Source organism: Cavia porcellus, unplaced genomic scaffold (genome assembly GCF_034190915.1).
Source record: "Cavia porcellus strain 051 isolate PalLab524CR breed Dunkin Hartley unplaced genomic scaffold, mCavPor4.1 scaffold_18, whole genome shotgun sequence".
In the NCBI taxonomy this organism is placed as follows: Eukaryota; Metazoa; Chordata; class Mammalia; order Rodentia; family Caviidae; genus Cavia; species Cavia porcellus.
In genome coordinates, this window is record NW_026947501.1 from 36,688,904 (window position 1) to 36,716,091 (window position 27,188).

The following is a 27,188-nucleotide window of genomic DNA, read 5'->3' on the forward strand; positions in this document are numbered from 1 at the left end:
AAGATTTAATACAAAATAACACTGGAATCCATTTGATAAAAGTATATCAAAGGGAGCAAATAAGAGTGGATTACAAAGAAAATAATTTAATGGACATTATAAAATACACATTTTATTAACATTTTTGAGTTTTTTTGTTGCTACTATTGCTTTTAATAATGAAGTTTTAGTTTTAGTAGGCTCATAGGATTTCCCAATTTTCTTTGAAACTAAGGTGATTATGTGACTAATTTCTGGCTAACTAAAAGTTGGTAGAAATGTTATGTTACAGTTTTCTAAAACTGCATCCAAACAAAGCTAGTGTGCTCTTTGATAGTTTTGCTCAGTACTCTTCCTTTCATACTGCGGGCTAGAATGTAGATGTACTGTCAGCATGTCAGAGCATAAGCTGAAACTGTACTGAATCTCTGACACCTTTGTGAAGCCATACAATAACTTTGAACTTCCTATCTGAGAATATTTTTCCACGTGATAAACTTTCCTGTAGTTTATGCTGCATAATTTAAGGATCCTATTCTCAAAAACTGGACATAATCCCTGCTAAGTTCTTTCAGATTTTTAGATGCACAACCTGAGGATGAGATTCAAAATTTTTCCCATTCAATTTAAAAATCATTGCTTGAGAGGGTATTTATACAAAAGTTATGACTGCAAAACATGTATTATTTTCATTAACAACACACAACTTTCTCCTTATCACAGTGATTAGAAATAGAAAGTAGCCCAAAGAGAACAACAATAAGAGGACAGGTTGCATTTTTGAGGTCTGAAACAATCTTTCAAGCCTTGTTCATTGGCCACCAACCATAGCAAACTTTCTGCTAATAATCAGTTATGGATAAGTCCACTACGTAATTCTAGCCAAAAGAAGGAAAGACCCAAGGATAAGATAGTATAAGATGCTTAAGACTGAAAGCAAAAGAAAGAAAAGCTTTGAAAGAAAATACCAATAGTCCTACTTAAATTGGAATTATTTCATTATATATTACAATGTAATAATAATGATAATAAAAGTAGTATACAATAAATGAAATATGTTTGAAGCATCCCCAAACTGCTACCCTCTTGGTCCATGGAAACACTGCCTTCCATGAAACTGGTTCCTGATGCCAAGAAGGTTGGAAACTATTGCTCTAAAGGCATTGCATTTAACTCAAAATGAGCAGTGGCATTACCGTAGACTCTTAGGAGACAGTCTCTCCTGCAAGGTAGAAAAATGTGATAGTTGCAATTATTATTGCCACCTTGCAATGTAGAAGAACCATTTTAATAGTTCAGATGACATTAAACACAACATCACCGAAACACAGAGACACTTAGTTCAGAAGACATAAATGAAATCTTTCTTTAACCATTTCTGAAACCAACTCTAGAGGTCATATTGCAATAGCCAACAAATTCCTATTCTATAAATCATTTCATACTGGGTTTTCTACAATTTACAAATGAAACATGAATGTAATATGGATGTGTCAACAAGGCTTTTCAGTAGGAGTGATATTTTAGTTGAAATCCAAAATATTGGTTGGAATTACTTGGACCAAAAGAAGATAGATAACTTTCCAAGTAGAAGAGCTAGCATGTGCCTAGAAATGATGCCCTGGAGGAAATATGATACATGTGGTGAACCTGATAAAAATGTCAGGATAATTAGACCACAAAAATAAGATGGAATGAGTGGCATAGTGAGAGTGGAGAGGACCACATAGAGCTATGCTATCAAAATCAACTTTTGGTTATTACTCTAAGCATGGTGAGATCCCATGGAAGTGATTGAAATGACAGCATGACATAATTTAAGCACATCAAGATCACTCTCTCTGGACTATGCAAATCTAATTGAAAGTATTGGGCAGCCAATTAAGAAGCTAATGGAAAAACCATTTTTTTAAACTAAGTGAAACAGGCGAGAGTATCACAGTTGCAGAAAGGGATGTGATAGCAGCAACAGAAGTCAGAGAGATAGTGAATCAAAAGTCAAGGAATAGGACAGTCTCTATGCTGTGGGAAAGACATGGAAATACATTTTTCTGTACATTTTTTAGAAGAAATTCAGTTCTTTCAACACCTTGACTTCAACCTCATAAGATCTATTTTAGACTTGTAACATTTGGGGCTGTAAGTTAATAAATTTGTATTGTTTTAAGGCAAAAAAAAAAGTAATTTCAGTGGCTCATGAGAAAGACAGTGATAGTTTGGATGAGGATGTTAGTTTCAGTAGAGACAGAGAAATATTTAGGATACTAAACTGATACAACATGATGCCCAACCTTACCTCTGAAAATGTTGAACTGCACCAAGCTTTTGTTCTTGGCTAAACTCTCTAGTCCCACTCTTTCCTAGTGGATCTCATTCTTTTCCAAACATAGTATACTTCCTAGGGCTCTTCTTAAGATCCCTCCATTACGGTTAGTTTCTTCAGTGTCTTACAAGAATGTCCAACCATCCAAAATTACCATCAGCTCACTTGTTATCACTAAAACCTGTGTCTGCCCCACATCCACAAGGAGTTCCACCTTTCTATCTAGCATTACAAGCCAAAAACATGAGTCCATCTTTGATTGCTCTTCTTTATTATTTCTTACATTCAACATATTTCCTACTTATTTTTCTCTAGCTCCAAAATATTTCATTATTTTTCCTCACCTTAACTACAGATATCCAAGTCTAAGCTGCCATTATTGCTCCCTTGAGTTACTTCAACAAATAATTAAATGGTACTTGTTTCTATACCTTTCAAGTCCCTTTCTCTGTACAGTGATAATGATCATTTTTAAAAAACAATGACAAATTTCCAAAGTTTCTCTCCAGGCTCCAAACCAATCCAGATGCCTTTGTTGATTGGTGACATGATCTATCTTATGTTTATCGTCACTTCTGCTTTTCCTCTTTGTCCAGCCAGGGTGGTCTGTTTTGCATTCCTTGGACACATCAAGCCTTATCTTGCTCCTAGCCCCCTGTACTTCCTCTTTCCTCTACCTGCAGTGCTCTTCACTTCTTGCCAGCATCTTCTCAGCTCACAAATCAAATCCCTGAAAAGACATGTCAACTGATGACATGTAAATTAGCCTCCCTCTTTCCAAATCTTATGGTATGGCTGGGTTTTTCCAATACTTTTCACATTGTGTATCTGTTTACTTTGTAACCTATCTTTCCTTCCTCAAAACAGGGCCCCAGTTTCCAAGGAAGATTTGTTTGTTTGGTTGTTGATTGGTTGGTGGGTTGTTTATACCATGTTTTACTAAGCATTTAGAGGATAATAGTGCATGTAAATGCTGATAAACTGCTGGATGAAAAACAAAGAAATGAGTTAGCTTTGACATTTATAGAGAAATGAAATTTCAAAAATCATCCATGTTTGTGATTTGCTGCCTTTTGTTAATTTTTATTTTGAAAAGAATAAAACCAAACAAAACAAAACAGAATAAAGCCAACCAGAACAGAACAGGGAAAGTGATACAGGGTTTCAAAACAAAATAATAAGAAATTGACAATGGCTACCATCATGTCTCGTTTTCTTTAAAATAGCTGTCCATATCATCAGACATAAAATCAAACAAAACTAAGCAGAATAAAATCAATCAAAAGAAAAAAAACATAGAATAAAACCAATCAAAATAAAACAATGAAAGTGATATAAGATTTCAAAACAGGAAATCAGCATTGGCTACCATAACGCCTTCTGTTATCTTCAAAATTATAGCTAGACCATCAGATATAACAAAATCAAACTAAATAACACAGAATGAAATCAATCAAAACAGGACATTAAGTAAAACAAAACAATAAAATAGAACAAAACAAAACAGTGAGAACAATAATTGGATTTCAAAAACAAGACAAGGAAACCTCCCATAGTTGCTACACGGCACCCTGTTATCCTCTCAGTAGAGGGCTGTACCACCAGGCTCAGGCCTGCAAAGTCAGCCAAACAACAGAAGCATTAAGTTGTTTCTGTACTTCAGATGCTATCAAGTCAACGTGTCCTCCAAGTCAGCCATCTGCTTATGGGAGGGGGAGGGTGTTTTTGTCTCTTACTTTACACACCAGTCAGTCTATGGGAAGGGCACGTTGGCTTCTCGTGGTTCTTGTTACTCTTCCCAGGCTCAACATGCTCTAACCAACTCAAGGTAAGGGTGAATTTGACTCGTTCTCCCTCTGGGATCTGCATGGCTTGAGCACGGTGCCGAGAATGGCAAACTGGCTTCTTGTTAATTTCTCCTTGTTACCCTTCTCAAGCCCAGCATGGCTTCTGCTGACTCATGGGAAGGGTGAAGCTGGCTGTTCTCCTCCTAGGACCCACATGGCTTGCGTTGGTCCCAGGAAGGTCAAATTGGCTTCTTGTTCCTATTTGTTTCTCTTTGAATAGTATTGTCAATCACTCTGGAAGAAGATTCCAAAATATTAGTTTTAGGAGGAGAAGAACTTAAGTTTTGAGCTTTTTGACTTAGATATGCCATTGATATTTTCCTGCAGATATAAAACTAGGTATTTGGATTTATAGGTTTGGAATGGAGAGAATAGAATTGGGCTCCACACACAGAAGTAACAAATACAATTGGAAGACAATCAAAGAGTTAAACATATGAACATAAAGATAAATTGTCACATGTCCTAGTGGTAGTTTGCTGTGGTTCTCCAGCTCTTTCATCTAGATTTCGCCTTTTAAATATTATTGTCTGCCCAACTTCTGTTACCCAGAAGTATCTTGTACCATGTGTTGCCTTATGTGTGGTACAATTTCAATCAAATCATGTCAAAAAAAGCACAGCATTGCTCACCAAACCACACCCATAAAAAAGCAGGAGCCCTTTTCTTTTTATCATTTAGTAGTTTTTGTTTATCTCAACTTACGTTTATTTTCTCGTGATGAGTAGGCAGAAACTATAATGAAAGTTCTTTCACTGACAAAGAAAGAAATTCTTCTTCCTATAAATGGCTTGATTTAATCCTCTGTAGGGATCATATACTCAGAATAAGAATCTTTCGATCCCATGAGAGAAAGCATACCAGAACAAAAGAGGTGCTCAATATATGAAAACAGTTCCTATAGCCACTTTCTAATTATCTTTGTTTTGTTTTAAACTATACTGCCTGAGGGTTTGTATGTTACTTGGTCAAGCAAGTAATATGAAATTAGCCCTCTGGACTCAAACACCTAGTATATTCAGTCAGGGAAAGTCATTTCAGGGAAGCAATTAGTTCAACTAACTGCTTGACTACTCTGGTAAAACTGGCCAGTTGTCTGACCTTCTATAGAAGCTGGGAAAGAATTCACTTCCCCTCAGGACTCTGGCAAAGACATTGTTCTCCTTTCTCAAAATCAAAGGGGAGCATCAGAGTCCTGGTGCTTCGATGACCCAATAGTCTGTTGCAATAAATTTTTAAAAAAACAAATAAATGTATAATTGTGGACTATGATGGAAGGAACTTATTTGAGAATTTAGTGAACATCCATTCCCTGAACTTTGAGGGTTCTTTTTGAATCAAATAAAAGGCACTTTGAATAAAAGGCATTGGCTCTCCTAGATTTATATGGAAAAATTCAGTAAGTATATTTCACTTGTCAATAAAAGTTTCCAAAAGTTCATTATTTTAGCTGATGATTTCTGCTACTTGTTTCTAAATTATTTATCCCTAGAATCACTGAGCAGAGTAAGGGCGCCTCAGGAAAGAAAATGATATTAATGAGGCAAGACTTACATTTGCATAGCACTTTACTTTTTATAAAACACTTTTCATAATTTCAGTCGGTTCTTAAAATAATTGTATGATGACAGCAGGGGTTAGTATCCCCATTTTTAAACTTGACAAAATAGTGTTTCAGAGATACTAGGCAAATTTCTTGTCCTTGTAACCAATTAGGAATGGACACAAGCCTACAATGCATGTCTGATTTCCATGTCTGATGTCCTAAATTCAATGATCTTTATCTTATATCACACTGTCCTTGCTCAAAGATAACTTCTTGAAATCTGAAGTCATATTTATGAATATCTTATCTTTCTATACTCCTGCAGTGTATGTGTATATCTACATAAATATTTTTTAAAGACACCATAAAATTTTCAAAGAATTTGAAGCATACATACACGAATATACAAAGGAGTTAAACCTGTCTAATACATTTGTTTTCATGTATTTTTAAAAATGCCTCCAACATTAGATAATAGATAAAAATATATTATCAAATCTATTTGGAAAATGCTTACCAGACAAAATTCAGAAAATGTGTTGAAGGTCATTCAGTTAGTACCTGATGAAACTTGTAGTTATCCAGGCTTGACACTGTTCTCAGTGATGCTCATTTTCAGGTGTTTTATGCAAATAAGGAAGAAAAGTACAGGTTTCCAGAGTGGGATTAATTAATAGAAGACATTTGTAGATACTCAGTGTCTATGCACTCCCGAAAACTTGCTGTATGGTGCTCATTCTGAGCAAGACCGTCAGGAGGTCAGTTTATTTTAGCAAGTAAACTTCCTTGTGTGACACATAAGGGTTCACTCACTTTACACCAAATCTCCTTGTAGAGCAAAAAGGATTTCAGAAGGCTAAATCCATTCCTTCAGGAGGACAACAGGAATAGGAGAATATTTTATGAAAGGAGATGGGTCAAAGCCAGAAGAAAAGGGATGACAAATAACTTTGAGTGCAAATATATATAAGCAATAGCAAAAAGTAGATCACAGCTTGTGGAACCAAAATCTGTCTGTAAATAGTCCTTACTTTCTTTATCTTTTCTACAAATCCTAATGGCCCCAGGCTGCACTTAAGGATCAGCCAGTACCTTCAAGAAAAGCACACCCCCATTTTCTGGGTGAAGCAGGACACACTGATCTGATACCCAGAGAGCTTGGAAAAGTCTAAAGACTGTTTCTTACAATTTTTATAATTTCCCTTGCTCGGTTCTCTATAATTTGTAACTCTGCAGATACAGCTCTAGATTAAGTAAGCAAAAACTGTCACCTGTCCTTAATTTTGTACTACCAGGGAGTTAAGAATTACTTTTATATTTCTATTTTTTTTAGAAAATGGATAATATAAAATTCAAATTATTATGATCATAAATAAATAAAATTTTATTGGCACATAACCAGGCCCATTCATATGTTTGCTCTTTGGCAGATGTCTAAGGTGAGTAAAGTTGAGTAGTTGTCAAAGACACAGTTCCAGCAAACTAAAATATTTCTCATCCACTTCACTGAAGATAGTTTACCAACGCCTGCTCAAAACCTGTTATCTCCCCTCAACTTCTACCTCACTTATCTGCTCTGGCCAATGTGAATTTTCTAGTTAAAGGCTCATCTCTCAAGATTTTTGAGATGGTTGTATCTTAATATTCTTTCTTGTATCCACAACCACCAACACTGCTTCACAGCATAACATTGCTTACAAAGCATAAGTAAATCCTATTCAGTTAACATGTGGTCTGCTGAGGGAAGAAAGTGATTGTTCTCTGCTTCATGGCTCCTCTTGGTCTAATGGACACGTGGACAGCCAATGAAGATGCATAAGGTACTGTCACATGAGCAGGTGGCATACTTGCTCCAGTTTGTCCCATTTAGAGCTCTCTGCAAATGAGGCATTCCTGCAGAAGACAGTTCAAAAACAAAACAGATACTTACTGGAGCTGAAACAGAAGGAAGTTAAAACCAACCACCTTCCATATCTGTCTTCTTCATACTAGGAAATGACTTCCTTTTAATTTTCCATGGAGAATAAAGAATTTTTTTAAAAATCAATTGTTTTTGAAGACAGTAGGCAGGATGGTTATTTTTCAGCTGAGAAAATAAGGCATAATGCAGCCACATATACACTAAATGACAAACCTAGCACTGGAATACCTGTGTCCTTGACTTCCCAGCCTGTTGAAATGCTCACGACACTGCACTGTTTCCTTCAGCTCCCCTTTACAAGGTGTGGGGGAAATGCACTGTACACCCTCAAAAACAGCAGGGTTGGGACTATGCATGATGAAAGGCAGCAGGTTGAGTGGAAACTTGTGTTCTAGTTCTTGTAGAAAGAAAATCTTACTATTATTCACTACAAAGTGAAATTTAGTACAAAAATTAGCCTGTCTGGGGTCTAAAGGAAGATTATCTTTCAAGTGTCCATAAGATCATATACTTATCAATCATCTGTGAAGATATTAAGATTCCCATGTACCCAGTCACATGGCACAGGATAAATACAGTGGATAGGCACGTGGAGGTCCTACTCATCATCTAGTGTCCTTTTACAGATGTGGAAATGGAAGCCCAGAGAGCAAATGTGCCTAGCCTGGAGCCATACAGCTGTCCATGGCAGATGCCTGGCTGTATGACAGTGTCATGGTTTATGTCTGTGGCTCCCAGGCCTCATGAGTTTGCATTGTGTATTTGTGATTGGTTCATTGTCTAGTGCTTGGATTGATGGTGTCATTGCTCCACCCACATAGGGGTGGAGCCAGGATGTGATGGAATGGCAGGAAGATGGTGTGTCTTGCTCTTTGCTGGTTCCTGGTTGCTGTTGGCAGCCGCCATGAATTGCGGCCCAGGCATGCCCGCCTGTCTTGGAGCCAACTAAGTGTGGACTGAAACCTCCAAAAACTGTAAGAAATAAACTTTTCCTTTCCCAACTTTGGGCTTCAGATATTTTGTCTAAGCAACGAGTAAAAAGTAACTAAGACAGAAAGTTTCTATCATATTATAGTCCATGACATAGTGACAAGAACATGACTTGGATGCAGACTGACCAGGCGGTATGACTCCTGAGGTGGTGAACTGATGGCTGGTATCAACAGATCTCCTTTGACATCTGCATCTCCAGAAGCACAGAGAGCTTAACCCTTCTCAGGAAGACTAGTTCATCGCAGATAATTACTACTGGTATAAGTATTACTGTTCTATAAAGAGCCTGCCCAAGAATGGATCACTCATGTCTACTAAGGAGGGAACCTGGATGAGGAGAAATAAAAGAACTGGACCTAGGACACCAGAATGCCAATGACTACCTCCCACCTGGACTTGATTTCCAATAAAGAAGATGTGTTCTCATGGATCCACTTGACAGGCAGCTGCTTTCTCCATAGGGTTTCCATCTACCCTGTGGGCTTCTATCTTGGGCTTCATGGATGAAATATCATCTCTAAGCCCTTAGGAACAAAGCCTTCTGCTGGTTTTCCAAGTCAACCTGTATTGAAGTTTATACCTTAGTGGTGTTTATGTGAATTCATAAGAAAAGAAAGATCTAAGGATCTCCTGCCTCTGTCATTGTTAATGTCCCCTTCCGTCAAGGCATTATCTGGGGTCTGCACCTTTGCTTGAAACCAGTATTCACAAAAGGTGTTCAGTGTTTTTTAAAATGTAGTTCACTCTTGAGGGAGATCTGTTGATGGACAGACCTGCGGACAGGCACCCTGCTTTGATGAACACCGATGTCTCAGCACTGGTCACGTGCCCAACCTCTGCAGAGAAAATGGAAAAGTACTTGTTGGTTGTCACAGAGCTGCTACTTGACTGACTCAGCATGTACCATATCTGCACCAACACCTACGTCAGGAGAGACAAGACCACCGACCTAACCAGTATCCCTGTGCCACTGGCCCACCTGCCCTGGGAAGAGGAGGCACTGTGAGTGGCTAGCTGCTGTGGACAGAGGAGCCCAAAACTCCACCTTTAATCTCTTTAGCAGCATGCTGCACTACCCCCGTCCCTTACCCCCTGAGGATCACTGGCTGGACCTAGACTCCAGGAAGCTAGGCAGGAGCTCTCTAGCCAATGTGGAAGTGGGTCTCACATATGGCATGTTTGCCTTAGGTTTGTCTATGTGGAGCTGCTCTTTGGTCCTCAGGCACGGCCAGGGATAAGCACAAAAGGGGTGTCTAGCACCTGCTGAGGCTTGTGAGGGAATTGGACTGAGAGACCTAAGTCTGTGCAAAACTGGGCATTGTTGCTGGCAGAGTGATCCCTGCCCCAGATGTCCACATAGCCTAGTTCAGTGCCTGTGAACTGTGACCTCACACAGCAGAGAACGTTCTGATGGTCACCCACAAAGGCTTGTTGCATATTCCCTCCACCACAAGCAACTTCAAGGTCCAAGTTCTACTTAAGGCCAAGATCCAGGTCTATGTGGAGTTCCCGAGGTGACTCAGAGTTCTCACTTCACACATTTACTGGACACCTTCCCAGTGTATGTCAACAAGACCTCTTTGAAAGATGACACGCTGCCAGAGAACCCTGACCTCTGGCCAATGACAAAAAGGTGAGGCTCTAAAATAGTGGCATGAAGTCAGACCTTCCCTTACCCCCTCCTTAGTAGAATAGAGATAACTTTACATTGTCTGGGTTTGGGGCAAATATTAATAGCTATAATAATTGAGATCTTTAGAGCTTTTTTATAAAGGACCCACTATAGGTCTGTTGTAGTGAGGGGTTGCAAGGAGACAAATCACATCCAGGACACATATAGTTTCAAATATTATTTTATGATGGTCACCCAGAGTTAAGTACAAGAAAGTGCAGGAAATCTGTCCACAACACTAAAGACCTAGAAAATCCAGCCTAGGGCCTGGATCCCACAGCAATGTCCTGCTTAAATCCAGCTGAAGAGCTAGCACTCATGACAGTGTCTCCCACAAGTTCGATTAGAGGCTTAGAGCCCACAACAAGGACTCATATGAGTCTGTTTTATGAGTCTACACTGGGAAGGCCCCAAGGTCAGCAGTGGAAGCTAGAAAGTCTATGCCAGCAGGATAAAGGATCTGTACCAGTAGGTTGAGGATTCTGCACTGGAGCCAAGAAGCAACATTCAATGTAAGGACCAGGGCTCCCTTGAAAAGCACCACAGCTGTCCTCAGCAACAATGAGGTCCCAAGCTCCTCCAACAATGAGAACAGCCAAATACATATAAGAAAGCCAGCATGACGAATTTCTATAAGTTAAACAGCACACATCCTACCCTCCGGAGCCAGGAAGTGATGCTCAACATAAGGACAAGAGCTCCCCCAGAGTGAACCCCAGCTACTGTCAGCAATAAGGTCCTGAGCTGCTCTGATGAGAATAGCTGAATTCATATCAGGAAAGCCAGCATAGCAAGCTCCTCCAAGAGAACCAACGGCTCCAAACAACAACACTTAGGATAACCCACAATGCTACACATGTCCTCTCCACATCCCTTTTATACTGGCAACTTTCCTCAGGTGGGCCATTTCCACTCAGCACCATGCTGACTCAGTTCAGCTGGTGTTAAGTTGACTACTAGTTTTTAATCCACAAAAAGGACTGTTTGGTTTACTTATTTTTAAATTATCCTTCTCAAGCTTTGAGTACCTAAGACCTTGGAAGAAGACCCTGTTTCTGGATTTTTATAAAGCTTGGATCATAGGAGATTTAGATAAAAAGTTTGCTAACAAGGAAAAAATAAAAAATAAATAGAAAGGGTCTTAACTGTATTTACTCACCCAACAAAAGTTATTATATTCCTAAGTAGTTCAAGAAATTCTAACTGAATTATGGAAAATTCTCACAAGAATGATTTGAAATGTTCATTTCTGTTCACAGAAATAAACTGAAACTAAAGATGGAAGTTATTTGCTCAATGACACAGTATTAAAGTCAGAAGTCAAATAGCTTTCTTTAAATCATATGTTTTCTCTTGCCATGTATTGTAAAATCACCACAATAATCAAACAAAATTATTGGTCAGTTAAAACAATCCCATTTGTATAAATGAAGAAAGTAAAGTACAGGCAGGCGAAATCACTTGCTCGAGCCACACAGCTAGTAAACCAAGAGTCAGAGTACAGATTTGAAGTTTCTGATTAAATTCTGAAGCTCCCCCTGGTGTTTTATTAAAGACTCCACAGACACCTCTATATCTATTCACGTTAGCAAATAATCTTTCCTTAAGAAATGATTGCTAGGGATGCAAAGGTGTGTTTCTGAAATCCCAATATCTTTTGCATCTAAATTATGTGCATATTTTTCAAGACTGAGGTGGAGATAGATGGGAAGATTTCTGCTAGGAGCAACAGAACAATAATCTATATTGGAGTTCTTCAAATTTGAGGTTTCTCTGGAGATTTAATCTGCATTCTAGGCCCATAAAAAACATTTTGGGGCTTCTCATCGAGTAATTCCAATACATTTGTAATAATATTTCTTTTTCATTTCCCAGTAAATTGGGAGGCACTGCTAAAACAGATCGTTTTTATTTACCTTGTGAATCATATGTGAGAAAATTACAGCCAATTTGAAACATCACATATATCCTTGGGACCTCTCACTGAGGGAATTACATGATACATCAGACTTCATGGCAAATGAGACTCAAAGGGGCCACTCATGCACCAATTCCCGTTTTGGGAAGTCTGCTTCAGTGGAAGATTGCAAACAAGCCATTATTTTGTCAGTTGGAACAAAAGCCCTGATTAAAAATTAAAATACATTCTGTACTGATAAATATACAGCTGCCTAATTACTTGCAAAATTTATATTTTGCCGTGTTAATTCCCTCATAATGGTTATTTTTTACTCCCTATAAACCAGAACACAATGATCTTGACTGTGACAAGCTTCAATAAACATTTGGCTGACCCATCTATTAGAAAGATAAGTTCCTGATTATTAATGTTTTCAAAATCCCATCCTGAAATACTTCCCCACGAAGGAACTATGCCACTCTCATCACATGACATTCAATGGAAGAAAAAATGTATATTTAGAGACACTAATTATGGCTCATTTAGAATTTTGTATCTGCCAACTGGACCTTCTAATTTGCTATCACCAACTGTCTTCAACATTCACTTACATAGACACACAAACATAAGTAGCAAACATGCTAAAATAAACAGACTAGAATAACAACTTTCAGAAGCTTAAGAATTTCTGGAGGCTGGAATGGAGGGGGAAGCAAGATATGATCAAAGGGAGAAGGGAGCCATGTTAGCAGATCTGCGGTCGCATCAGCAGAGGAGGTGCCTCACTAGTTCATGTGGGCCCAGGAAGAAGCAGACAGACACAGTGGAACCGCAGTCAGGAGATCAGGAGAAAACTTCCGTCAGTAGCTTGCAGGAAACCAAACCGTGGGCCAAGGGAACCTCAGTCAGGCAAACAGCGCCAACAGAGGCAGTTTCCAGATAAGGGTCAGCAGTGGATTCAGCCATATAGTTGCATATCTGGGAGTTTGAGTCTGGGATCCCTGCTGCAGAGACCAGAGAAAGCTGGTCACCTTGGCTCCTTGTACCAAGACAGGTTCTGCATGCCAGTGCCCCCTCCAATTTGCTGAGAAGCATCCAGCGGTGCACAGACCCTGGCCAACCACATCTCCAAAAGCACAGTCAGGAAATTCACAGAGCCATGGCCCATGCTCCAGACTCAGCAGATAACTGGGGTTTTCGGAAGCCCTCGTTGCCAAGTGTAGAAGGAATTTCATGCCTTGTGAAATGATTTTCATGCCTTATCTCCTTTTTATCAGAAAGAATTTAAGAATTAACTGCGGTATAAGACCACTGCAACCTTGTTCCTTTTTTTAACATGCAGAGGGACGTGTGTGTGTGTGTGTGTGTGTGTGTGTGTGTGTGTGTAACAGTACTAGTTACTGCCTTTGTTCCTGTAATGCCTTATTACATATAGACTCTCATGCAAGTGTGGTCACATAGGGCTTGTTCAATTTATGCTTTTGCTGGTTCATTAATTAAACTCAGTCTCCCTAGATCATCTCTCACTTTCTATTTATATTCCTTCTTTGTTTTCTTGCTTTTTTCTTCTCCCATACCCTCTCAAATCCCTCCTCTGCCTTCTTTTCTGGTATATAAATATTATTACTAAAACTTGTTTGTCTTTTCTTTCTCTTTCAGTGCGTGTGGAAGGCATACGTGCATGGGTAACTCATGAGTGTTAGGGATTTCTGTTGTTCTAGACGATCTTACTTTGTATGCCAGGTTCTCCTCGCATCAAGGTCAACACTTGGGTCTTCCAATTTTGTGTTTAACTGAATTCACTCTCCCTATAACTTGTCTTACTTTTCTGTTATATTTTTATTTTTCCCTTCCCTTCAAACCTTTCCCCCCTTTTCTTTTCGGTATGTAGATATCATTTCCCTTTCTCTTTTCCCCATTTTTAAAATTTTTTCTTAATTTCTTCTTTTCCTTCTTCCTAGCCTATCCAATATTGTCACAATCCCTTTATCTGCATGAGTTAGTGAAAGAGTAGAGAAATGCTTAAAGAAGTTTTAAATGAAACGTTGACCTATGGTGGATCTTTTGGATGCTGATGTAACTGATCATTGTCCTCTCCTCACACTGTAGTGACACGGATGGAACCTAGTGCTCTGATTAGGTCGAAGAAGTAGTTTCTCTCGATTACACCTAAAGCCAAGGGGCACTTACCAGAGAGAGCACCACAGTAATTAAAGAACTTCTCATACCAACACTCTGTAACTTCAACACAAAAACACAATATCTGTGAGTTCATAGAAAAGAACAGTTTGTGTTTTCACTGCTTGATCATTTTTTCATGCCTAAATCTTGTAATCTGAGGGACTATCTTGAAGATAACAACATACAATATGTTAACCATTATTAATCCTCTATTATGTCGTTTTGAAATTCTGTTCCATCATTTTTGTTGTTTTAAAAAATTTGTAAGAGTCATGAAACAAGACAAGATGCACCCAAAAATTTGCAATTTCCCAAAAGCTAATCTCACCAAAAATGAAGTAGATGAAATCCAAAACAAAGAATTTTTAAATGTTATAAAATTATCAAAGAGTTTGAAGAACATAAAAATAAATAACAAACTGAGGACAGAGAATATGAAATAGTACTTTAATAAAGAGATTGAAGTTGTCATAGTTTATGTTGGTGGCCCCCAAACCTCATGCCTTTGTGTTATGTATTTGTGATTGGTTCATCGCCTAGGGCTTAGATTGGGGGTGTGAGTGTTCTACTGGCCTAGGGATGGAGCCAAAATGTGATATAATGGCAGGAAGAAGGCGTGTCTCACCCTCTTGCTGGTTTTTGTCTTTTTCCTTTTTTTTTTTTTTTTTTTTTTTTTTTTTTTTATCAGTACCAGGGATCGAACTCACGACTGCCTGCTTGCAAGACAGGCGCTTATGCCGCTGAGCTAAATCCCCAGCCCCCTCTTGCTGGTTTTTACCTTGCTGTTTGCAGCCACTATAAACTGTTGCTCTGCCATGCCACACTGCCTTGGAGCCAACTAAATATGGACTAAAACCTCCAAAAATTATAAAAAATAAACATTTCCGAACTTTGGGCATCAGGTATTTTGCCCCAGCGACAAATAAAAAGTAACTAAGATAAAAGTTCTGAAACAGAACCAAGCAAAAATCCTAGAAGCAAAAACTTCAATAACTCAAATGAAAATTTCAGTTGGAAGTCCTGAAAGTGGGCAAGATAAATCAGAAGCAAGGATATCAAGACTTAAAGACAAAATGAATGTACCAGAATATTCATTTGGTACTATAAAAAAAGAACAAAAAATAAAGATTATCCAAAGTGTCATAAAGAACAAACTTAAGAATCATCAGCAGTAAAGAGAGAGTGAAAGTGCAAGCTAATGGCATAAAAAATCTTATTACTGAAATTGTTACCAAAAATTTCACAAATCTGAAGAATAAGATAGATGTTCAGGAAAAAGAGGCATTTAGAACCCAAACCTAGACATAGACATCACCAAAACAAACCTCCCATCATGATTAAAATTCCATAAACTCAATATGAATAGAGGTTACTAAAAGCTGTTAGAAAGGAGTGCCCAAACACCAGGGTAAGAGCAGTTTCTTAACAGAAACCATATAGACCAGGGAAGAGTGAATTTGGAATGACGTTTTCAAGGCCTGAAAAAAAAATAATTGCCCATTTAGATTATTATGATCTGAAAGACTATCCTTCAAAACCAAAGAAGAAATAAAGACTTGCCATGGTAAGGATAAGCTAAGGAAATAAGACAGCATTGTAGAAAATACTGCAGGGAATCCTCAGTAAAGATAGTGAGGACAATGATAATTTTGAGACCAAAGGAAAGAATAAACCTCACTGGAGAATTATTTAATAAATAAGAAATAGAAATGAATCAAACCCCGGAAAAACAACTAAAAGACAGATATGAGAGTGAACTTTTCAATAATGGCACAATAAATGGCTTTTCCTTTCCAATTAAAAGACACAGACTAGCAGATCAGATTAGAAAACAACATTCACCTCTGTGTTGCCTGAAGAGACACAGTTCATTTGCAAAAACACATATAGACAGCAAGTGAGAGATTGAGCTGGAGACCAAACACAGTCAGGAGTAGATGTACTTGCATCTGAAAAAAGCCGTACTTATGTCTAATAAAGGTGACTCCAAATCAAAACTGGTCAGAGGAGACAAGGAATGTCACTACATGTTGGTAAAAATAACAAGAATAAATCTACAGGCACAGGACAATTTCATAAGACAAACACCACTTGACACAAAAGGAAAATCATAGCAGATATACGTATCTATCTCATTTTCACAAAAAGACAAATAAACTAGACAAAAAAGTCAATATATAAACATTACAGTTAAAATGTACTATAGATGATTTCAATTTAACTGGTATCTAAAGACCATTTTGATTAACATCGGCAGAATACATATTCTTTTCAGCAGTCCACAGAACTTTCCCCAAAACAGATCATATTTTAGACAACAAAGCAAACTGCAATACATACAGAAGAACTAAACTCATGCATCTTGTCAGATCACAATGCAATGAAGCTAAAAATCAACAGCAAAAGAAAGCATAGAAAAGACAAAAACATACAGAGTTTGAATAATTCACTCTTAATGATAAATGGTTCTCTGTAAAAAATTAGAAAATAAATTTTAAAATTCTTAGCATCAAATGATAGTGAAAATACAACAAATCAGAACCAATGGGACACAATAAAAGCAGTTTTAAAAGAAAAGTGTATAGCTTTTGAGGGCCTACATTAGAAGGAGAAAGTGATCCCAAAGAATAACCTAATGATGCATCTTGAGGACCTAGAAAAACAAGAGCAAACCAATTCCAAAACCAGTAGAAGGAAAGAAATAATAAAGATCAGAGCAGAAATTATTGAAAATAAATAATCAGTGAACACATTGATTCATTAAAGATAAACAAAATTAATAAACCTTATCCATACTTACCAAAAGAAAGAGAAAAGACCCAAATTTATAAAATTAGACCTTCAAATAACAAAATCATTAGCATCTCCACTGAAATCAGAGAATTTGTAGAAGCTATTTTTGAAAACTGGCACTCCAATAAATTGGAGATTCTTGAAGAAACAGGTAAAATCCTAGACACATATGACCTACTGAAACTGAAATGAAATAAAAATCTAAACAGTTCAATAACAAGCAATAAATTTGATGAATCAATAAAAACTGTATCATCTACAAAAAGCCCAGGGCCTATTTGATCTTTCAACAAATTTTATCAGCTGTTTAGAGAAAAACTAATGCCAGTGCTCCTTAAAATTTTTCATGCAATAGAAAGGGAAGAAATGCTTCCAAGCTCATCCTACGACCCTGGTGTTACCATGATACAAAACTGAATAAGAACTCAACAGAAAGGAAAGGCCAACAACTTTTACAAAGATGCAAACATCCTTAATAAGTTTCTTGCAAACCAAACTCTGCAATTTATTTAAAAGATATACTCCATGTCCAAGTCAGTTTCATCCTAAGGATACAATAATGGTTTATCATAAATAAATCAATAATTCTAAAATTTACATAAAGAGAATCAAGGATAAAAATCACATGGTCATCTTAAGAGACGCAAACAAGTCTTTGATGAAATTCAACATCTCTTCACAATAAAACCCTAATGAAAGTAAGCACAGGAGGATCTTATTTCAAACTGATAAAAACAATGTATGAAAAACCTACCACCAGCATCATACTAAATGGGGTAAGCTGATAGTATTTCCTGTAAAATCAGGAAGAGATAAAGACATCCTTTCTTACCTTTCTTGTTCAATAAAGTTATTGAAACTTTATCCAGCCTAACCAGACAAGAAGAACAAAAGGAATATGAATAGGAATGGAAGTCAAATTATCCCTGTCTGTAAGTTAGATATATAACTATGTTACTAAATCTGTCTTAGTTCATCAAAAAGAACAATTTGTGCTGTCATTATTTGATTAATCATTTTTGTATCTAGATTTTGTAACCTGAACTAGTTCTGAGATAACAATATGCAATATATTAGTGTTAATTCCCCACTTTTTTCCTTTCTTTTTTTTGAAATTCTGTATCATTTCAATCCTTTTTTGTTTTGTTTTTTAAAATAAAAAAATAGCCAATGACTATGAAAAAAGTGTTCAACATCCTCACCCATCACAGAAATGCAAACCAAAACAACTTTAAGATTACATTTTATTTTCTCCCAGACGATGTGATTTCATCCTTCTTTATGACTGAATGATATTCTATGCTGTGTAGACACCACATTTTCTTTATATATTTATCTATTGACGGGGATCTAGCCTATTTGTACAGCTTAGGTATTATGAGTTATGCTGCTATGTATATAGGTACACATGTATCACTATGATAAGATGTCTTTAACTCTTTTTAGAATAGGTGGGTCAAAAGTTAGATCTACTTTTAGTATTTTTAACAATGTCCATACTGATTTCCATAGTGGTTACCCTAGCTAACCTTCCCACCCAAGGACAGAGGAGTCCTTTTTAATCCTCATCCTCCCAACATACATTGTTCTTCATGTCTTCTTTTAGTACATGTTTGTAGTAATGATTGCACTTAAAAATATGACTTAGATGGTAAGTGAAATAAACCAGATACCAAAAGAAAACTATCACATAACTTTACTGATATATAAAATCAGAAAAAAGTCAAACTCAGGACTAGTGAGTAGAATGGTGGCACCTAGGGGTGGGTGGCAGTGGGTTCAAGATGTCCATCAAAGAATACAGAATTTCATTTGGAATCAATTTAAGAAGCTCTCCTGCTTAAGGCAGTAATGCCATTATAACAGCAGATGAGTATGTGAGGTAACGCATGTTCTAGCTCCACGTTGTCACACCCTGGGGGACCCATACTGCAAACGTCATGGTGGGCGCCATAAACACACATTTTTATTTGTCCATTAGATGATAGATAGATAGATAGATATTAGACAGTGATAGAAGATTTACACCACTGGTAATATTAGTACAGCAGGGAAGAAATGGAAGTGAAGTCAGAGGTAGAATGTGGTATACATTTCAAAGGGAGAAACGAAAAAGAAATATGAACAGAGAGAGACACCTGACTTTCTTCTACTCTGACTCCTAACAATAGCTTTTGTGTTTGCCTTTCCTTTAAAAACAAACAAACAATCAAACAAAGAACTAAATATCACCTCTTTTCCGTCAGGCTTTAATTCAAAAGCTTTTACTGTCCCCTCATCTCTTCTTCCATTGCCCACCTGGCAGCTCCTCCCATCCACTCGGCTCACTTTTTCCCCTCCAGCTCCTGAAGCTTTCCCTCTTCATCCCAGCCCTAAGCTCTGGGTGTACCAGCATCATTTTTGGTCCCAAATATCAGAGGGGTTCTTGCACCTCTATCACTAGTCGTGCTATTATACTTTTGAATGAATCTTACTTAGTTCAAATATCATTTTTACACTATTGTTGCCAAAACAACAAACCATAAAGCAACTCATCATGCAAAGAACACTGACTGAAAACAGTTGGATATCCTAACCGACATGTATCACTCAGGTATCTTTGGATCCTTTACTTCTGTGAGACTCCACTTCTTCATCTATAAGGTGGAATTAACAATATCTCATTGATTTTTTCCCCCAGTATGAAATTTAAGACCTATGGAGAGTTCCCTTCTTCTTCCCAGTGGTCCATATGAAATATCTTAATACAATGGAAAAAAAACCCAATATTTGAAATGCACATAGTGTAATATTTCAAGTGTATATAATGTCAATATTTTAAGTTGCAGTTTCTCATTTGCTCTACAGAATTCTTGGTATCCACTAGGATAATATGAACTGAAAAGGACAAAGTTGAGACTCCAAATGACTTCAACCATAAATTTATTCTATAATTTTTACAGAAGTTGCAGAGTAGAATCAACTCCACACATGGCATGATCAGCCCATAGTGAAAGCAGTTCTTTGTCATCTTCTGTCCTCAGTAGGGACTTTACCATATGACTGTTCTCCTCAGAGCCATGAGAAGACTACCAAGGCTGAACAGAAACTCATATCGGTTTGTCCATACATAGCTAGAGAGAGTCTCCTGGTCAAGCATTCACACTCCCCCTCTTCAGTCTGATTAGATCAATTTAAAAAGTACCCAAGTCATCTTCCCCTGTGAGAGCAAAGGCCATGTGCTGATTAGTACATGGAGATCTAAGCAAAATGAGTTTGGGGAAGCTGGTGTTAGTTCCCACCATGGTAAGCATGCCCTGTTTGTTCTAGAAAAGCAAAGCTCTGCCTTAAATTATGCAAGTAATTAATACCCGACCTGGAACTGCACCTGAACCCCTAGATGATAGCATATTAGTGGATCTCATCACTATATAGAATGTACAATACCAAGAGTGAACCTTAATGGAATAACCCCAGTGTAAGCCATGGAGCTTTGGGTGGCAATGATGCTTGACTGGAGGTTCATTGATTGTAGCAAACACAGCAGTCTGGTGCAGCATGTTGAGAAGAGAGGCTATGTGCACAGGCTGGAGGTAGCAAGTACAAGGCAATTCCTTATCCTCTGTGCTCAGTTTTGCTGTATTCAAAACTACTCTGAAAGATAAAGCCCATTTTTTAACAAAGAAGATAAACTGACATAGGGTGGTTTTATTCTGTAACTCAAGGGTATCATCAAAATTACTTTTCATCCTAGTTACTTTCTGTCTCTTCTCTCTACCATCTGCACGATGGCTGAAAAAAATATGACATCCACTCAAGACAAAACTAAAGCCGGAAAGGGAACACTGTTTTTTGGAGTCTCTTGCTTAAGATGAGAAGGATTTAAGCAAAATTTTATTCCAGAATCAGTTTTCAAGCCTATTCTAAACAAATCACTGGATAACACGTTGAGATCAATATGTTTTATCTGGAGTTATAACCAGATATTTAAATGTAAGTCATGGTTCTTTTAATAAAAATTAGAATAATTGGGGAATAAATATTAGAGAAAAAAACAACAGTTCCTAGAAAAAGAAACTCATTACTTCCTGAGAGGATTTTCTGCTCTTGCCTCTACTTGTCCTTAATTTAGAAAGAGTCCACATGATATGGGCTCTCTGACCTTGTCAAAGCTTCCCGAAGCCCTGAATAAGGAGCCAAAGAAGATTATTTTTGTTTTTGTTGTTGCTGATGCTGATGCAGTTGTTTATATCTGAATAAGCAATAAAACAACCCACTATCATAAATGTTTTGAAGAAGGCAGTTTTGAAAAATGGCCTATTTTCTTTAAGATGGTGACTGGGTGGATGACATTGGTGCTTACAGAGTCAGTGACTTGGCCAAGGCCTTTGCTGTTCTCACCAGCAAGGTCAGACTCAGCGCTTCACTTGGTGAGAGTCTCACCAGCATCTTCTGCACTGTCATTGTGTCCTGGTACCCGATACCTTCAATGAGTCCCTGGGTTTAGAGAGCAAGGCCCAATCTTTAGAGTTTAGCCCATCACCTCCAAAGCAGAGCTGCTTATTGCTATGTTAAGGAGAACATGAAACTACAGGACCATGAAGACATGTCTTGCTGCCAGGCACTAAAAACACACAGTTCTACAAAACTATGCACTGCTCATGTCTCTAGAATGCAGAGAATCTCACTGGGAATTGGAGTAAGTCACAAACTATAAGGTTAGCCCACACATAACTCTTTTAGTTTTTAAAGTAAGATACAGTAGTTCAAAAAACTGGTACTTTTAAAAATTTTATGAGCATATTCCTTCATAATATACATGTACCAATTCCCCTAAATGAAGGTAATTATGTATCGCAAAAATATACCAATAAAAAGAAAAGAATTTTCTATTGCTACATCAGGTTAGGACCAAAACGCTCTGAAGTTATTCACATATTACTGTTGATCACTGTCAGTAATGGAGAGAAACACTGAAACACTTCCCAGGGCAGGAATATACTAAATAGCCCTCTTCAGGAACCAGAGCCAGCAAAAAAGTTTTACGATGACTATATACAAAATTCATTATGCAGCCAGTGTCTAATAAGCCTCAGCTTTCACAGTCTTAAGATGGTACAGATGTTCTTTATGGTTTAATAAAAATTCCTGCTTGGAGTTTACATTATCAAGTTGCAGTATCACCATCTTCCATCTTCTTGACCTTCCTGCAGATGGTTCACTGTCCTTAAAAATCCTCAGTCCAGTTACTCTGGATAAGCAGGGACGCTGTGTCATAATCCACAATCAATCAACATAAATAAAACAATTCAGCACAGATGTGACCTGAATACACATTTAGATTCTGCTAATTGTGCAAAGCAGTGGCACAAAGGTTTCAAGGTCAAAGAAACCAACAGAGGATTTGTTCTGCGGAAAAACACAGAGGAGGCCATGTTGCTGCTTATTGTGGCAGCTGCTCATTTGAGGAGTTTCAGGGAGTTTATCCCCCTGAAGACAACCCTTCACCCACACCACCTGCGTTTTCATCAGCTCAGGATAGGAATGTAAAGGAAAAGTGTGGTTGCCAACCAACCAGTGAAATGTGGATTCACGGCACGTAAACTCTCCCAGGGACAGATCAAACCATTGGAGAAAATAGAGATATTCAGACCCAGAGAGGTGGATGTGAATTCTGGTGATGGGTTCTTGAATACTTTATTTAACTTAACTCAACCTCTGACCTTCATCTTGATGATACTAATCAACAATCACCAGTTGATTCTGATTCCCAACAAGAAAGAAAACCAGTATGATCTTCCGGGTCTTTCTTCTATGATTAATGGTGAGTGAGAGAACTATTGAAAGAAACTTTTGCAGACTTAGCGACAACTGTGGGAAATACTTAGAAAGAGAGAAGGCTACTTGTAGCCTTAGGCGGCAAGCGGATGAGGGTCATAAAGTGGACCATAGCCAGTCAGTGATGCCAGGAGGGAGAAAGGGAAAACACTTAGAGCCTGTCCCTTTCCTTGAAATTGCAGGTGCTTCTCCAGGTCTTAAACATTGGAACAGGTGTGCAGTTCTGCAGAAGCTCTTAGAAAATGACCTGAGAGAAGTAGGTACAGATTGTGGACCCCAGATGTTGAACCCCATCTCTTCGCCCTCAACCACATGATGAGTTATAATCTAGGGAAGGTAACAGGAAGCAGATGATGATGAAATAATTGTTCGAGGAGTGGTTTTGTGTATAGTAATCCAGTTTTCTGTAGTTTTTTACATTAGAGCTTTTCCCTGTTCTCTCGTGAACACACTGTTACTGATATGAATAGAAAAATGTTTTCTTCATCTTAGCAAAGACCTTGAGGATAAATGAGGACTATCATTTCAAAGCAAATTCCAGACTAGGTGACAAATGTCATGAGAGATAGAGTTATTAAAGAAAATGGAAACAATAATATAGTAAGCACAACAAACACAATATTAATGTTTTTAAATGACACAAAATAAGTATTGGAAGTATTAGAGAACAAAGGAAGAAAAGAAAGACAAAACTCTGACTGGAAAACGTTACATGTTGTCAAACACAAGAGAAGATAAGAATATTTCATAAGAAAACTTCAGAAAATCTAAGATAAACTGAAAACTCTGAAAAGAAAGGGTATTACATACAGAGGGAACAATACAGTGTCCACAAACCTTTTAAAGCAACAATAGTGGAGGTGAGATCTCAGTAAGGAAATCTAAAGTATTAAGGAAAATAAACATAAACCTAGATTAAGGGAAACAAACATAAGCCTATATTATTTCATATGCACAGATGGCTTCTATGAATAATTCCGCTATAAACATGCGGGTATGTTTTTATGTATATCTATGTTTTGTTTTCTCTTCAGGATATTCCTACTAATAGAATTACTGGATTATATAATAAGTTCGTATTTCACTCTGTAGCTCACTGCTAATTTTCTTCCTCTGTGATTTCATTACTTTATAACCCCATCATTGGTTTATAAGGCTCAGTTTTCCTACATTATTACCAATAATTGGTATTATCTGACTTTTATATAGTTTTATATAGCTTTTCCATTGTACGTAAATTCTATTTGATTCAATCATCAACTGCATTTCTCTAATGACTAGTGATTTTTAGCATCTTTTCATGTGCTTATTAGTTCAGTTTTTGCTGAACTATCTTTTAAGTCTCTCAGGCAGTTTTTAATGGTGCTATTTTTCCTATTACTGAATTTTAAAGTCACATATATATGCAGGTTCTTTGATACTTTTATAATACGCAAACATTTTCTCTATGACTTCTAAGAGTTTTTTGAAGTGCACAAATTTTCTTTATGCTGCTGAATTCCAATTTATCAATTTTTTATTAACAGCTGTGCTTTTTGGTGTTGGTTAAGGACATTTTGCCTAACCAAGATCAAAAAGTTTTACCTTATATCTTCCTGTTAAATCTTATATTTAGGTTTATGATCTATGTTGAGTCAATTTGTGAGTATGCCTGAGGCAAACACCTAAGTGTATGTGCAGGTGTGTATATGTGTAGGGATGTGTTTAGATACCTAATTATCACAAAGGCATTTATCAAACAGATGGAGATGCAGACTTGTTTTTTATTTTAGAATCAAAATAGAGGTTTTCTGTAATAAAAAAAAATGAGAGAAGATGAAGGTGGAATAAACATATAAATTACCATCAAAATCTGCTGTCATTGTGAATGGTATGTTTTTAATAATACATATTAAAAACAAACAAATAAGAAAAAGAAAGTTTCATTTATCAGTGCAGAAAGTATGTTATGAACTAAAGCTCTCATTAAATCCAATTACTTACACTCAAAATCTGAAAACCTAATAATGTGGGGATAATGGTACATAATTGGGAGAGCTGTTTTAAGGATCAAAAAATACATTTCAGACAAAGTGGGTGGCATATGATACCTTGATTATTTATAAGAGTATCAGTACGTATGTGGGAGGAGAAAATCAACTCCTTTTAGAATATATATATATATATATATATATATAATTTTCTGGATTTAGATTAGTGACCAAAAAGGCGGGCACATTCAAAGTCCGTCATCATTCAAACCATCTATGTAGCTCTGAGAATCCCTGACAAAAGTGTACATATTAGCGAACTGCCTCAAGGCAGAGGCTAACACATTGAAAGAAGAAATTCTATTTTTCATCACTGCTCTGATGGGTTTGTCAACCCGAGTCTTAACAATAACAAAGTCCTGATATAAGTAACTTAGGAAATGGCTTCTCTGTATCAGACAGCCACACACTCGAAGCTGTCTCCGTCAGCCAGAAGCCTGTTTCCTGATGCAGCTCTCACATGATGGCACCTATCAGTCCAAACACCAAGCAAGACAAAGAAATCTCGCTTGTCTTTCACTATCTGCCTAGGGAAATGAAACAGTATTTATGCATGCATATATAGTAAACATCACCATCGATCATGGAGCTCAATATCAAGAAAAACACACATTTGAATTTTACATCTTTTATCTCAAACCTCACAAATGAAAATTGTGATAGCCCAGATGTTGTGATGTGACCATGCAGAAAGGCATAGATTTAGCAAGAAAAGCTAAAATCACCTACCCACTAATAATAATGATGATGAGACACATTGAGAAATTCTTAAACACTTGGATTCTTTTTCACTAATAAAATTCAGACCATAAGCTAAATTATTAGAATAAATCTGGGAACAAACACATGCTTAGTCCCAGAAAGATAATAACTTAGAAAACACAGCAAAACAAACAAGTAAAATTACAGATACCAAGAACAGCCCCACTGATCCTATGACTCATTTTGAAAATATCCCAAAGAAGCAATATTGTAGGTTCAGGTACAGAAGATACAATATCTCTAAACTCCATTCCGAGTTTGTGTTTTGTTTTGTGCCTCTCCACAAGGCATTTTACCTCAACTTTTGTCCTTTTTCCTGCTTGTATATTTCCCATATTCAATAAACCTAGGGTCACAAGTATCTGAGCTAGAAATCCACAAGACCCACTAGATGCTCCTTCATGCCTAAGTATCTAATCCATCAAAAAAATCTGTTGGTTCTATCTCTATTATCTCCTGAATCTGTTTATTCATCAGTGTCACTGCTACTTTTTCAAGCCTTGTCCTTTCTTGCCTGAAGTACGCCAAGTGTCTGCTGGGCTCTGAGCCAATGTTTCACCCTCTTTAATCCATTCTGGAAAAGCAGTTAGTGAACTTGCTGAAATGCGCATCAGGGCTCCAATGACTCCCCAGAGCTAAGCTGATGATACTGGAGCTCTGTAGCCTGCTAAGAACCCACCGGCCTTGGCCCATCCTTCCGCCCAAGCTCATCTCTTTCCACACTCTTCCCGTATCAGTCTGTCTCAGCCAGCACTAGCCAGAAGGGGTAAAGCATGAAATTGAAAAGCAAATAAGCAAAACGCATTTTAATAAAATGTTTTATTTAACCAATAGAAACATGAACAAATCAACCTGTGTCTTTAACCTACTTTTTAAGTGTTTCATGGTCCTATGTGGCTATGCACACCATGTCACACAGTGCAGGTCTAAGACAATTTCTTTTTCGCTATCTTGAACTGTGCTTGCCCATCGCTAGAATTTTCCAGATGCTGTCACTTCTGCCTGGGATTTTTATCTCCCCTGTTCATACCCTACCCCAGTGTGGTCACTATCCTGTCTCTGCTGAGCCCTTCCTGACTCACTTTCTCTAGATTAGTATCTGTCTTTCACATTCCCCAGAGCATTCTGAGCCTTACTCAGAAGAGAACACATGGAAAAGATTGTTTTCTTGTATCATATGTATCTTAAAATATCCACCAGCTGGCACAATATGTAACACACAGCAAATGAAAGACACTTGGCAGGCAGACTCAACTCCTGCCTTTTTCAGGTACCCACCCTCCCTCACATGGCCCGCGTACCTTGCAGAATGTGAAACCCCTTTGGCAGTTCCCAGGGTAGAACCTAAGTTTAAGCCAATGAATACATGACACTTTCCAAGAGGTTATTACTGGTTCTGATGGTCATATGACCTAACTTGGTCC

General features: G+C 37.5%; 1 long non-coding RNA gene across 1 annotated transcript in view; it reads right to left on the bottom strand.

The window, feature by feature from the left end:
- Positions 1–3,357: 3,357 nt before the first annotated feature.
- Positions 3,358–27,188, bottom strand: part of LOC134471498 (uncharacterized) — an 83,064-nt gene continuing 59,233 nt past the window's right edge. Inside the window, exons 2-3 of the long non-coding RNA XR_010040947.1 lie at positions 6,213–7,588; positions 3,358–4,383 (exon numbers count right to left, since the gene is read on the bottom strand). This is a non-coding gene — a long non-coding RNA (uncharacterized LOC134471498). The remainder of the gene's footprint in view (positions 4,384–6,212; positions 7,589–27,188) is intronic.